At 37.3% G+C, this 16188-nt stretch overlaps 1 protein-coding gene across 1 annotated transcript in view; it reads right to left on the minus strand.

Annotated features, from left to right (window-relative positions):
- Positions 1 to 6981, minus strand: part of LOC129721692 (circadian locomoter output cycles protein kaput-like) — a 165416-nt gene extending 158435 nt beyond the window's left edge. Inside the window, exon 1 of the mRNA XM_055674568.1 lies at positions 5810 to 6981. The gene's annotated coding sequence lies outside the window, so the exon portion shown is untranslated. The remainder of the gene's footprint in view (positions 1 to 5809) is intronic.
- Positions 6982 to 16188: the final 9207 nt, after the last annotated feature.

Genomic DNA, 16188 nt, shown 5'->3' on the forward strand with positions numbered 1-16188 from the left:
ACAGGCGGTGGTCAGAGTCGGAGACTGCACCATCACCTCGAAGCGATCCCTGAAGCTCTTGGGGGTTATGGTGGACGACAAGCTCACGTTCGGGAGTCACGTCGACTATGCCTGTAAGAGGGCCTCATCGGCTATTGCAGCACTATCTCGTATGATGTCCAATAGCTCAGCGGTTTATGGCAGCAAGCGAAGACTTCTTGCCAGCGTGGTTTCGTCCATACTTAGGTATGGTGGGCCAGTGTGGTCCAGAGCGCTAGGTACTAACAGTTACCGTGGCAAACTGGAAAGTACTTACAGGCTCATGTGCCTGAGAGTTGCGAGTGCGTATCGTACGGTGTCATACGATGCAATATGTGTCTTGTCCGGCATGATGCCTATCAGCATCGCCATCAAGGAGGACAGAGAGTGTTTCGACCAACGTGACACAAGGGGCATACGAGGTACCAGAAGGTCATTCTCGATGCTCCGTTGGCAGAGGGAATGGTCTAATTCCACAAAGGGCAGATGGACGCACCGACTCATACCGGAGATATCCGGCTGGGTCGGGAGACGACATGGCGAAGTGAACTTCCACCTGACACAAATCCTGTCAGGCCATGGTTGTTTCAGGCAATATCTGCACAGGTTCGGACACGCGGTGTCCCCCATGTGTCCCGAGTGCGTGGAGGAGGAGGAGACTGCTGAGCACGTCTTCTTCGTATGCCCCCGTTTCGTAAGAGCGCGGAGCAACATGATGGCTGTGAGCGGGCCTGGCACTACTCCGGACAATCTAGTCCGGAGGATGTGCGACGACCCGGACATCTGGAACGCGGTCTGTGCGGCCGCCTCTCAGATTGTTCTGGAGCTGCAACGTGTGTGGCGGGTCAACCACCAACACGCCAGTGGTAGCTAATTACCAGTCTCCAGGTAGTTAGCTAGGAGGTTATAAGAGTAAAGAGGGTGCATCACGCACAAAAGCCACTTCCCGACGTAATACTTAACAGTCGTTCCGGGAAGACCAGGGCTGGAGACTGGAGGGGTTTTAGTGGGTCGGGACAGGGATAAGTAGGTGTCTGGGGGAGTGTAACTACCCCAGCATCTCTCCCCTAGTCTCATCCCCACACCCTGAGTTCTCTTCTCAGGTGTTTGTTTGCAGATTTCCCCGCCACCTTTAAAAAAAAAAAAAAAAAAAAAAAAAAAAAAAATATGAGTTCAATGTGAATATCTTCTTCTACTATATAAAAATGGAATTCCGTAACGCTTGATCTTATTGATGTTATTGCCTCCGTCTCAGTGGTGTAAAGTCACCACAATCATTTTAAATCGCTCTTAACAAAAAAAATAAGCGGTGACATGTGGGTTTTTTTACATGAAAATGTTTGTTAACGTTCAGGAAGGACATTTGGGGAAAAATCAAAAGTATCTGATTACTAAAACTTGAGATTTTATTCACAAAACTACGTAAAACGAGCAAAAATATGACTTTTTATGCTGAATTTGCCTCAAAATCTGATTTCAAAGCGATGACATGTGATTCTTTTTTCATTAAAATGTTGGTTAACGCTCAGGAATGACATGTGAGGAATAATAATCAGTATCTGATTACTAAAACTTGAAATATTATTCACAAAACTACGTGAAACATGCAAATTTATGACTTTTTATGCTAAATTCGTCTCTAAATCAAAATTTAAAGCGATGACACGTGGTTTTTTCTTTTCATTAAAATGTTTGTTAACGTTCAGGAAAGACATTTGAGGAAAAAAAATAAGTATCTGGTTAATAAAACTTGAGATATAATTCACAAAACTACGTGAAACATGCAAATTTATGACTTTTTATGCTGAACCTGCCTCTAAATCAAAATTTTAAGCGATGACAAGTGATTATTTTTTTTTTGAATGTTTGTGAATGTTCAGAAAAGACATTTGAAGAAAAATAAAAAGAATCTGATTACTAGAACTTGAGATAATATTCACAAAACTACGTAGAACATGCAAAATTATGACTTTTTATGCTGAATTTGCCTCGTAATCTAATTTCAAAGCGATGACATGTGATTTTTTTTTCATCAACATGGTTGTTAACGTTCAGGAAAGATATTTGAGGAAAAATAAAATGTATGTTTGAAGATGATTTTCTGTATACAGCACAACAATATTGCATTTGTTGAGAAAATTCGTTATCGATATTGTTTTGAAGAGATTCTCGACCTGATCGGGGATCGGACCCGATATCACAACCGTGTGGGAGCCAATCAACATCGCTAACCACAGAGCCACGAGGACCACATACAGCATACAGAATACAAAAAATCACCTGAAATACAATTCGCCTCTGAAACAAAATTCAAAAATTTGTGTTTTTTTCTTTTTCAATAAAATGTTCGTTGTTCTTTCAACATCTACAATTTTTTTGCAGAATAATCCATGTCTCGAGCATAAACATTATACATTTCTGATGTTTTCGTAGTTTTGTGAATAGTAAAATATTATGGTATTCGATTTACATCTGAATTTGATTTTTACTAGAGAGCTTTTAACCAGAAGGTCATTCAGCTCTTAACCTTACTTTTTTACTTTTTTTACGTTAATCCAAACTAGAACTCTTGGGAGATTTAGCTGGAGGAAAAGTTACGATTCATTGGTTTGAATATCGATTAAGGGGCGGCTGAAGCATTTAAAATCTTTTATTTTCTTATTTTCTACGAAGTTTTGTGGATTAAAAAATGGCGACTTCCGGTTTCAGGAAAATAACCTAAAGTGATGTTCGGCCAACAATTTCAATACTTCCGAAAGTGGATTTCCATACGTCATTTTATAGCGATGACATGTGTTTTTTTTTTTTTATTAAATGTTTGTTAACGTTCAGAAAAGACAATTGAAGAAAAATAACAAGAATCTGATTACTAAATTTGAGATATTATTCACAAAACTACGTGAAACATGCAAATTTATGACTTCTAAAGTGATATTTGGGCAACAATTTCAATACTTTCTAAAGTGGAATTCCATACGTCATTTTGAAATCCAAAATGGTAACTTCCAGTTTCTGTAAATCAGCCCAAAATCACAAAAAATAATCCAAAATGGGTATTTCCGTTCTGTGCGTTCTCCTCATAATATTGAAGTACTTAAAGTGATGATGGAAGTGTAAGGTGTGAATTATATTTTTGAAGTGAGTTGAGATAATGCAGCAATCAAATATAAAAAAAATTATCTTTGAAACCTTTTATCCCGAGCATCGCCGGGAACGTTCAACTAGTCCGTATTATTTTTTGAAGTGGATGTATATTGTTCACATTAGTGAAATGTATATTCTTAAATATTCTATTGTGAGAAATTGATTTTATATTTTATTTGTGTTTATAAAATTGAACTGTGGAAAGAAGTGGTAGGTTGTATCGCTACCGCATTATCGGTGTAGGGTTAACTCTTTACTGATATTTGTGGAGAGATTGAAAAGAACCGTTCAATTGTACACTGGAGTCGCTTTTTACGCGGTTGATTGTACCGCATTTAAAAGATTGGATTAGATATACTTATACTAAATTTATTTGATACTTTGATGCGTTCATTCAAACGGAATATTTTCACAATAATACGGATTATTTTTACTCGATTCGGAAGACCATTTGTACGCGGTATCAAATAAATTTAGTATAAGTATATCTAATCTAATCTTTTAAATGCGGTACAATCAACCGCGTAAAAAGCGACTCCAGTGTAGACATGAAAACTACTGAACCGATCGACGTGAAAATTTGTATGTAGAGAATTTCCGGGTCAGGAAAGGTTCTTATGATGATTTGAGACCCATTCCTCCTCTGCAAGGAAGGAGTCCCATACAAATGAAACCCGAATTTCTGCATAAATCGAGAACTAATTGAGCAATTTAAACCGAATTTGGCATGGAAGTGTTTAGGAGCAAAAAATGTCCCTCTGGTAGTTTGACAACCTACCTTTTTCTGGAAGGGAGGGTAAATGAAACACAAATTTCTGCATAACTCGATAACTTATCAAGCAAACAGGACCGAATTCAGCAGGTAGATATTTTCAAGGGTAACAAAATTTCACATAGTGGTTCAAAATCCTTCCCTTTTCTGGAAGGGAGGGCTCCCATACAAATCAAGCACAAATATCTGCATAACTCGGGAACTAATCAAGTAAATGGAACCAAATTAGACTTGTGGAAGCTTTTGGGGGCAAACAATGTTCAAGATGGCAACTTCTGCTTTTTGAAATACATTCAAAAATAGTCGATTACCACTCAGTACCGGTATTTCCGAAACCAGAGTAATGCCCAGATGCCAGAAATGGACTCTACCTGCCATTTTGAAATCCAACATCCAACAGTGGAAAATCCTTCCAATAAAGGTAATCGAAATTCTATGAAGACTATCGGTTTCAGAAAAACAGCGAATAATGACTGAATACCACCCAATATGGGTATTTCCGGAATAAGATTAGTGCTCAGCGGCCAGAAATTGACTCCACATGCCATTTTAGAATTAAAGATAACGTCTTCCTATTTTTGGAAAACAATTGAAAATGACCGAATACCAATGAGCATTTTCAGAATCAAGGTGAATGAACGGAAGGCCAAAGGGTGAGGATGTTTGAACGTATCCAATAACAGATTCGTCATGCATTTGCCGACTATAAACAAATTGCAAGGTAAATCTTTGGATGTACATATATGGAATCAATTAAGAATGTTTAAAATTATCTAAATAAAAAAAAATGGGTGGGACGAAGTTTGCCGGGTCAGCTAGTAAGTCAAGTAAGGTGAAACAGCATTTCATATTTTCAACTATTCTTGTAAATTTTGTTACATGTTTGTGTGCATAAGTGCTAGCTAGTGATTGGTTGAAAATCAACTCAACTTTTCGCTAATTTACTACCAAAACAATATGCCAAATTTTTAATGTCACAAGTTAGGGAACACGCCGTCCAACTAAAGTAAGACGAAGTAACGTTGTTACCCAAATCAGTACGACAATAGCAAAACATCTTAAAACTGAATCACGTTGTGCGTTCAAAACAATCTGACATTTAACAGAAACTAGTCATTTCAAGCCAACAAAGAAGTCATGTTTATCGAGCGACATTGTTGGCTTAAAATTAACAACCAAATGTGTAAACACATTCATCATAGCCCTACTAATTTAATTGACCACAATTATTTCGTCTTCCTGAACACCATTACGGTCGAATGTGGTTCCTAAGCAATTTGTGCCGTAAATCGTACCCGAGTCCCAAGCAATCCCGTTCCGTGGTGCATGCTGGTTACATTCGCACACATACAGCTAGCGAACGGGAAATAAAGAGCCTTGGATTTTGAGTTATGACCGCGCCACGAAACCCGTCCATCATATACCGGGACTAATTCGCGCCTATGTGCTCTGGAGTCGCTGCTGTCCTATATATTGCTCTAACAGATTATGCAACCAAACTGTTATGTACAAACTTATCGTGGTAAGCGTATATAACAAGCATCTTTTCTGCAACGAAATTTGCATACAGCAGGATGGAAAGGCAAACAACACAACACACACCGGGGAACGGTCGTCTGTTCTACGCGCTTCGATGCCTGTGTGCGAACGTGTGAGAGACTAGTTAAATCACTCTCGAGTGCTAAAAATAAAACCGAACAAAACAACACCCCTAAGTAGTAGTAGTTGTTGTTAATGGTCCGAAAGATTGAGATAGGTTCGAAACAATATTCAGACCACCCTGCCCTGTGGTATACCCCAACAAAATTCGAGGCCAAAGCGTACGACGAAGAAGTAACAGTAATTGCAATTTGTCCTTGTATCAAATGTACTTACCTGAGTCGCAAAAAAATCAATGTCTACGTGCATGGGTTGTGATCTCGCAAAAATTAAATGTGTTCAGCCTTGTACGCAGCTACTGTTTCAGACCTTAGAGACGGGACCGACGTCTATGTACCCGACCTCTTCATTGTTTATGTGACTGGAACAATTGATCAGGAGTACTGCGATTACGAACCGGCGGCACTAACACTAGCACATCCCTCGGAACAGACATAACACGACGTAGCAACAAAAATATTTAATCATTTTTCAAAATAAACCAGCGCATATCCATTACAGTATAGTATAGTGTCGAACAGAAGAGAAGCAAAAAAAAAAAACACATTCACACAATATTTTCGCAAGGCCTTCAATTAACTTACTGGGGACTATTTTTTTTTCTTCAATTTATTTCATTTGACTATGTACAGAAAAGGTTGCACAACACGCACACCACCAGCAACACCGTCGAATACCATCTCCCGGGTCTCGGGTGAACCGCGGAAACCCACGGTAAAAGATACAAAATAACACCGCAAAAAGGCTGCGAAACTTTCCCGAAAACTATGAGCACCAATTTTATCAAAACAAACTTTCATCACTCGTCGTTTCCGCCCCGCAATTGAACTGGTTTTTCATGTGCACCCTACACAAATTAGTCCCCGACTTGCACGGATTGCTCATCCATCATTGAGATAATTCCAACTGGTTCCAAATCAAAGGAACCACGTCCACTCCACACTGTTGGTCAATTTCGATAGGATTCAGGCGAAAACCCACTCGAACCACCCATTGTGGCCTTCCTCTTCAATTTAGCAGCAACACAAGGGCTGCATACCGAATGATTGAAACCTGCTTATGTCAAGCACTTTTGCGCGAACCAGTTTCACCACTGCACGGAATATCCGGCTAGGAAAACACTAGAGCCGGAAGTCTGCTAGCTGTACCCCCAAGGCCCAGCACTCCGCTTAACACACCACAAAACACGTCACTGATAAGATACTCCACTACACACTGCTCAAGTTTGTTGGATTTTTGTCAGCCCGCGACGACGGAAGCAAAGCAGGCAAGCAAAACAATCGCCATTAGGATCACGAACCGAGTAGATCGAAACTTAAAAGTTCACGGACATTCACGGTTTATGACAGCAGCCGTAACAAACAGCGGGCCGTCGTCATTCGACGAAATTGTTTTGACAAACAGGAAAAAAGCGTTGCCAGCCGCGCGGTTGGGTAAGAAAATGAACGAAGAGTGGCGTGCGTTACATTTGTAAAGAGCCCCTACGGGTGGTGGTGCGCCATCTAGCGGAAATCTTAGGCAAGCATGCTATGTTTAAAATCACCGTTAGTTGGATGTGCGCTTAGTATATGTTGTTGAAACAAATTATTCACGTTTGTATTTGATTGTTAGCAATCGAAGAATTTTCAACGGGGATTGGAAAAAGTGTACACACTTAGATATTATCACCGAGTACGGTAAAATAAATTACCAAATTTTCAACAGCCGAGATTTCGGTAAAAATCTCGGTAATACATCAAAATACCGAGGTTCTGTAAAAGCAAGGGTTGTTTAGCTATATCAGATTTTTTACATCATCTAAAGAGCTGCATTTTCTAAGCAAAACGTGATTTTCAAAATTTTTCCATCGTCCTTCAATTTTTAAATCACGAATTAAAACTGCTCATAATGTGCTCGAAATATATTTATAAAAGTCAGAAATCCGTGAATAGCTAAACAACCCAATTGTAAACATGTCAAACTTCAACGAGATTCTTGGTAATATTTTACCGGGATACTCATTAACTAAAGCCGAAACTCGTTTTAATTTACTGAACACTTGGAAATTTAAAGTGTCAAATTATTACGAAAACTTCAGTAAATTTACTGAAGTACGTATTTTGCAACTTTTCTGATAAATCCATAAAATGATCAAAACAATTGATAATCCGTATAATTTTTTATTAATTATTAAGTTAAATGATTCAACTTATTACAGCATCGGTAGCAACGGAAGAGTTATGTCGCTTCCTGGAAATAAAACAACACCCATCACTCTGCAACTTCCCTCTTGCGAAGCGAGTCGTTAGCCTACAAAATTGAGTGAAGAAAAAATTTATCGTTTTCTTTTAGTATTATTTGCAATAAAAACAAACAAGATCTGAGAAAAATCAGAGTATACTTACTCAATATTTCAGCTTAATTTGAATATTACAAATTTCTCCATAATAAAAATTAACTGCAACACCTGCACCTTTCACATCTGAACCGAAACACGAGCAAAATTGATAGTGAAGCTTTCGTTATTTTGACAATTCTATTTTTCGGAATCTCGGTAAGAGTTTTTTTTTTTTGGTTCGACGAGATCTCGGTTAAATGACGTCAAGGTTCCGAGATTTTGTATTTTAGTTTACTGAACTGGGAAATTTGCTGTTTTACGGATTTTATCGGCAAACAAATTTATGGTATCCTGGTAAACACATTCGGTTTCCGATTTCTCAGTAAATTTTTCACGGAAAAACGGAAGACGAAAATGTTTTCAAGTAGTGCGGTATTTTACCTTACCGAGGATACATTATGCAGTTGAGTGTATAGATCATCTTCAGTTAGGTTTAATTCACGACAGCTTTCATGTTTTATGCATTGATTAATGAAACGAATGAAACAATAGAAGTATTGTCGTAGCACTCGTATAAAAGTATACAGTTAGTTTTTGTTTTTTTACTGTTTTTGTTATTTGTTTTTTTCTACCAAAACCTTAACCTTTTTGAGCACAAGCTAAATTAAGTGGAATTTGTTTTTACGACTGTGCTATCACCAATTCTGTAGCTAAAAAAAGGGCTGACAAACGGCTCAGCAGCAGTGCTACACGGGACAAAAAGGGTAGTTCTGGTGCAGCTCGGAAAGCAAAAACGTGTAAAAGACTCATTCTGGTGCAATTACATCACAAAAACGAATTCGACATAAAGGTCAAACGGTATTGAAGCCAAAAGTTACCGACAACGAGCCACCACTTCGAATTTTCAAAGGCACAAGACTCGGTAACAGTTGATGTGACACCTGTGGAAACGCTACTTTATGTTTGCTGCAGTGGAGCAAATAAAATAGCGTTTTACAGGGAACGCATTATCTATTTCCGAGTCTCGTGCTTCAGAAAATTCTAAGTGGTGGCTTGAAATTGGCCGTTTGTGGCTTCCATACCGTTTTACCTTAACAGAACTCCCACAAAATAGGCATTCAAAATTGTTCGACTGACAACTGGCACTGCAGTAAAAATACTAATAATGATGACGACTTGCCGGCTTATCAAGATTATATTTGTAATGAGTTATCACGAGTTTGTGTTGCGACCAATTCATATATAACATTTTTTTTTACTCTACAGTAGGTTTAAATTGGGTTGTTTAGCTATATCAGTTTTTTATATCATCTGATAGAACTGCATTTTCTAAGCAAAACGTGATTTTCAAAAATTTTCTATCGTTTATCAATTTTTAAATCACGAATTAAAACTGCTCTAAATCTGCTCGAAATCGCTACAATGACAGTTCGCCCATATACCAACTGTCATTGTTGCGATTTAGAGCGATTTTCAATTCTTCATTTAAAATTCGAAGGACAAAGATATAAAATTTTAAAAAACGTGATTTTGCTTAAAAAATTACACTCTTTACACGGATATATAAAAATGAAAAATCCGTGAATAGCTAAACAACCCAATTGAAAAATGCAATTCCAAGACAGTATATACATATACATAAGACATACGTAACACTGGCGTTTTTTTTCTAGTACATGTTGCCCCATAGTACTCCGTACCTCGTCTTGTCCAACTGCTCGACAAATAATGAACAAAATGAATTTTCTTTTTCTCGGCTTTATCGAGCCCCAAAGAAAATCCCATAAGGAACTGTCAAGAAGCTATTTACAAAATCAATGCAGCATTTTTCGAGTAGAAACGAGACAAATGCAGGGTTGCGCAGGTACACTGCCTTCAAAAACAACTCAAACAGTGATTTTATTCAGAGTGTGGTACCATTCGAGTAGTTCATTTTGTACCAACATTTTTGTAAGATTTCTTCCTGAGTGTTACGTTGAATCACCAATATATACACCGCAGACAGACGTCCAAGCTGAGTTCCAAACTTGTGTAAAGATTTTTAAAGTAGCAATCCGTAACCAGATAGCGCTACCAGTGACGCCAGACTCATACACCAGCAAAAAAAAATGTATTGTAGCGATAAGGTCACCAGGCGGCACTAGTATACAAGTGATTTATAACGCGATTCTCTTTGAAAATTTACACAGAATTTTCGATCAATTTTGTTCTTGCTTGGACGTCTGTCTGTGTATACACTCAAAATATTTTTCATGTTAAAATTACCGGGAAAATTATGTGAATATTTTCTACTGTCATTTTCACGTAGATTTTATGTGATTGTCATTTGAGTTCATCATGAACTGGTGAGATGATTTATCCTGTGAATCTTATACAGTAGACATATGCATTTCATGTGAATTTCAAGTAGAATTCAACTACCGGTAAAGTGGAAAGCATTCGATTATCTGCTAGCTACTACGTTTCATACTAAAATAGTTTTTAGAAATGATCCAAATATGTTGCTTGATAAATCGCATGACCATGCAAAATCGCCGATTCGTAAATTAATCAAAGGACATAAAAACTGACAAATATTACGACATTTGCCGGCGATAACTACTGTAAGCTGCAACTGTTTATGTACAGGAAACTCCTCGACTTTTAAACTGAATCTGTGTGGAACCTGTAAGCTCAAGACTCGATGCCAAATTCGCACGGTTTTTTGAAAGCTCACTTATTGGCAAGCCGTCGACAATTAGACAACACCTTCTCCATTTTGATTTCTGCATATTTTCACTTGGAGAATTCACGCGATACTTCTTCCACAGACTAACAGACATAACACGTCGGACAAATTTTCAATAAAATCATCGTTTGAATGATTCCAGTAGTTTACGTTAGTAACACTAGCACCATCTGCTGTCGTGTTCGCGCTGCGTCATGTATTTCGACATCAGCGCCAGTGTTACTGCATGTGCCAAACTACAAAATATGTATGAGATTGCATGACAGCGCCCCAGACGACGTTTTCGCGCGATGACTGTTATTCGATTGAAAATTTGAAATGATCGTTTTTTGTGGCGATGCAGCCAGGTTCCAGTGTTGATGATGATGATGATGATGATGATGATGATGATGATGCTACGTAGATGCTACGTGATAAAACAATATGCGTGTGATTTTCACGCAGATGTTACACTCAAAATATTTTTCACGTTATAATTGGGTTGTTTAGCTATATCAGTTTTTTATGTCATCTAAACGATCTGAATTTTCTAAGAAAAACGTGATTTAAAATTTTTTTCTATCGTTGTCCTTCGCCTTTTAAATCACGATTTTAAACTGCTCGAAATCGCTACAATGACAGTTCGTCCATATACCAACTGTCATTGTAGCGATTTAAAGCGAATTTTTATTCTTCATTTAAAAATCGAAGGATAATGATATAAAGTTTAAAAAAATCACGTTTTACTCAGAAAATTACACTCTTTCAGATGATATATAAAAATCGGAAATCCGTGAATCGCTAAACAACCCAATCACCGGAAAAGTTATGTGAATATTTTCCGCTGTCATTTTCACGTAGACGTTATGTTTGTCACATAAATCATGCAAAATGACAGAAAATGAATAAGTACAGGAAATTTCACGTAACAGTAATGTGAAAAATATTTTTAATGTATGAAACCATTCCGACCAGATTAAATTCGACTCGTTTTTTCAAGTTATGTATGAAAATAACTACGAGCCTTAACTGCCGTTCTACGCAGTGATGTCCCATGTTACTTCTAGTCGGTCTTCGTTTTTTACCCCAAAAGAGTCTATTTTCATGTATATTTATGAAAACCTTCAAAATATAACATTGTTCGTTCTGAAAGTCTTGAAAAATAATACCAAATCCGTTTCAAATTCCGTTAACGCAACTTAAACATATTTGTTGTGCTTGGGCCTTTGGACTATGCTGTATAGTATTTTCCATGCTGAAACCTTGCGTCAGGTTGAGACAAAAAAGCCTGCAGCCAAATTCCATCCGTCAAGTGTTTTCAGTACAGTAATCGTTTTTTCATTTATAAACGTAAGGACAGTTAACAAACCGGTGCGAAAGTTGGTTAATGTGCATAAGCTGGTGATTTCATCGTACTCGGTTGGTTACTTCCAACATATGAACACGGATCTGATTAAGAACCATAATATTGTGTATATATTATTTGGAAATCAACTGTATTGTTGATATCGGGAGATTCTGGCTAAGCGGTCTTTTAATTTGGAAAAAATATTTGTTTCTGTCGAACATTTCAACACCAGTTGAAATGCCACTACGAAGAACAATAGTAGCATTTTTTCCCTGATGAAGACACCAACCAGTGTTGAAACGTTGGACAGAAACAAATAATTTGTTCCAAATTAAAGGACCGCTTAGCCAAAATCCTCCGATAATTGTAATGAATAATGAATAATTCATACTATTTTGTTTCTATTTACCCATTTTATGTGTAATTTTGGTAATAATAACAATAAAAATAACAATTATATTATTAAATCATGATGAACTCAATATCCATCTTCTAATATAACTCATTAAATATGGAAATGAATCTGAATCTTCTCTTGAATAAACTCTTCTAATCAAAGAGCTCAATAGCATAAGAATGTAAATAATCATAACAGAAGCAAACAGTCACGATTTTTTTATCATACACTGAAAAAAAAATCACACGCTCATACCAAATGCCCTTTACACATGAATACCAATAAACCTACCCAATCATTTTAACAGGTCGATCCATATCGATTTTAATTGAAAACCACGGTATTTTGACGTGTTTTGACATTTGACGAGTTTTAACATTGAAATCTGAGTGTAAAAAAATTGATTTCGGTATGTATGACATGGCGAACCGAAGTGTAAGACACTTGATTTCGTGCTGTGAAGTGAAACACAGGTGTGTTCCACTTAGATATGAAATGTTTCATCTATTAGCACAGAAGTAAGTGGAATCCACTTCGCAGTAACGTGTCGATTTTTTATAGTGTAGGTCCATTAACATAAGACAAACAGACGTGCCACTCGATGATGATTTCATCGACCAGAAAAATAACGATTATTTTGAAATTTCGCATAGTAGGCAATATTGCCGCTAGTGTCGCTATAAGCAACCGTGCACATTCATTATCAAAGACAAAAACCGTCAGTAATGCCGCTGGTGTTGATTTAGGCAAGCGTGCACACTGATTAGCAAAGACAAAAACCGTTTTACGAAAATAAGTTAGTAGACAATAAGCTCGCATGGTGGCGCATGAGTGTAACCTTTCGAATAAGGATGAAGATTTTTCAGGAATTTTTCTTCGAAGAGACACGTCTGTTTGTCTGTGGTTTTATAACCCAGAACAAAAATCTTGTCGCAGTAAATATCCTTCGTTAAACTGCAAAATTCGATTCAACCAGACCACAAGACTACCTCGAAAGTTTGTTGAAACAATATACAGTAACAACACATTGGGTGGTGTTCATGCGGATCGAAAGCATCTTAGATATCAGCAAAGATTACTAGTACTACACTGAGAGAAAAACACTTAAGAATTTCATAAGTTACAACTTATGAACATGCTTAATTTCGATTTCATAAGACACTTATGCATTACACATCAACGTGTATAATCTTTATAAGTCTATCTTATGATTTTAATTTAGACGTCATATCCATCTCATATGCTCAAGTTATGATTTTTATAAACGTCAACAATGTGAAAATTTCATACTCATATCTTATGAAACCTGCAAAATGGCGCTAATCTGCAATTTGCGCAGCGAGTGTCTTTTTATGAAAATTTATTGGTTTAGCTGGAAAATATTTGAAAACAGCAAATAAAGAAATATTTTGGAACTGGGCTAAAAATTGTAGAAAAAAGTGTAAGTACCTATCTACAAATCCTCTAGTTACTTCATGTCATATATATTTATTTTAGCATCTATCAAATATTGTGTTCGTTGAAGAGGACAACGTTGACAATAAAGTTCATGGCAAAAATTATGAGTTTATAACATTAAACTAATGATATTCATATCAATCCCTTTATAAAATTAATATTTAAAAGCTATGATTTTGATATGTCTGTTCTGATAGCATGCATACATACGACCAATAAATTTTATAAGTATGACGTGGTCGAAAATCAATTTTCCCCTCCAATTCATAAGCCAAAACTTATAACTTCCATAAGGGATCCTTGTGGCGCAAAATCATAAGTGGTTCTTATGGAATTCAATAGTTATTTTCTCTCGGTGTAGATACCTGACTCTTGCAGTATGCAGCCGACACGATGGGCGATTAAAATGACTGTTCGACTGACAGCTGGCGCTGCAGTAAAAATGATAATGGTGATTTGAGCCGTTGCGGAACAGAGTGGTCTAAAGACCATTTTTTTCGAAAATGAGTTTTTTGTATAAACCGCATCTACTCAAGAAGCTGAAGTTGGGAGATCAAGGAAATTTCGGAAAATCAAATTTTAAAGCTGATTTATTCCGTGTTGAAAATTCGTCCGAAACAGAATGGCCGTTTTGTTTCGGAACAGAGTGGTCTATGTACATAAATCGATGTAATACTATCATGTAACTCGTAACATGTAGCATATTACATGTGATAAGGAACATGTCACTTGTTTTGTACATGTCACACGTGATATGTAACATGTTACATGTAATGTTACACGAAAAATGTAACATGTAAAATATTATGTAATATGTAATATCTTGTGTTACATGTAATGTAACACGTGGCATCTTACATGTGACATGCTATATGTATCATATAACATGTGACACTAGCCATTTTATACGATTTACCGTCATTGTCTTTGTCATTTACCGGGTTTGTGTACATAGACCACTCTGTTCCGAAACGATTCGAGGATTCCAGTGAATATATATATATGAAGTCAAAGTGGTCTATGTACATTGGTGAGATTAAATCACCGATTTCGCAAAGAAACTGTTAATTTTATGTATCCCAATGTTAAACCACTTCATAACCTTTATATTAGAACATTTTGTTTGAAAGAATCCGTTGAACAGAATTTTACTCAGAGATTTTTCGAAAATTGCTTCTCCTGAACAATTTGCTCGATGGCACATAGACCACTCTGGTTCGCAACGGCTCATTTGTAGGCAGCATTTTAACAAAAATACCATATCAAGAAGACTGGGAACTCTGCCTGAGATTGAGCGGCAGTTTTGGCAGCGCAGTCTTTTGAGTAAAAGTGGAACTGACACAGGCTAGTGTGTGTGCTGGCGATGCGAATGCGAGCCGAACGCTCCGGCTGGACTACCACATACACACACTCTGTTTTCGCAGCGATGTAATTACCAGCACTTTCATAGCAAACTTCCACCTTTATTGGATGGAGTGCGCTGTTCGATTTGACGCTTGTCATTTGTAAGGGATCGATCCAGAGATGCCAGTCTTCTTGATATGATGTTTTTGATTTTAACCTATCAAAATTCTATTTGCAGAGATTTTTTTTTTTCACTAAACGGTAGATTTAAACTCAGGAAATGCAATTCCAACACGCTATTTACCTACCAACTCCTGTAATAACATAACTAATATATTTGCAATTTCATATGTATTTTCTTGACAGTAAGCAGTCTACTAGATGCTGCTGAAAGTTTCTAACCACATCCCTGTCACGAACGTCATCCCCATACATTTCGCTTGAAGCCGTTTTTCTCTGGCTCTCTGGCTCGAGTATACGTCAAAAGGCTGTCAGTGCTTGCGAAACAGCCGATTAAGCACCGTCCATGCCAGATCAACTGTTGCTGCAAGTGGTGTGAAGAAATGCAGAAAGCGAAAAACGATTGTTTTGTTTTGAACGTTTTATGGATTTTGTGCAGAACATAAATGGTCACGTTCAAACATGTTTCAACACGTTCCGTAGCCCTACATTCAATATAGTTAGAAGCACGCGAAAAATCCGTACTGTAACACATGCGGCACAATGAACAGAGCTTATGACCATATTTCCAACAGTAGCGCCATCATCATCGGCGGCAGCTTCAGGAAACTGTTGCCATGACATCGGTCTGTTTCTAACCAGCTGTATTCTTTTTGACGCGAAGAACATTCATTTTACGCAAATATCCCACGAAAAACAGTCTCCTGTGTATATCAGCCTTGGCTAAAAAATAAAACTATCATCATTTTCCTAGTTCATTCGTTGTTTTGCTTTCGTCTCGATTAGACGCAAATTGTTTCTCTCCGTTTGATTCGCAAAATATTAATACACGAGTTATCGTACG

This window comes from Wyeomyia smithii, chromosome 2 (genome assembly GCF_029784165.1).
Source record: "Wyeomyia smithii strain HCP4-BCI-WySm-NY-G18 chromosome 2, ASM2978416v1, whole genome shotgun sequence".
Taxonomy (NCBI): Eukaryota; Metazoa; Arthropoda; class Insecta; order Diptera; family Culicidae; genus Wyeomyia; species Wyeomyia smithii.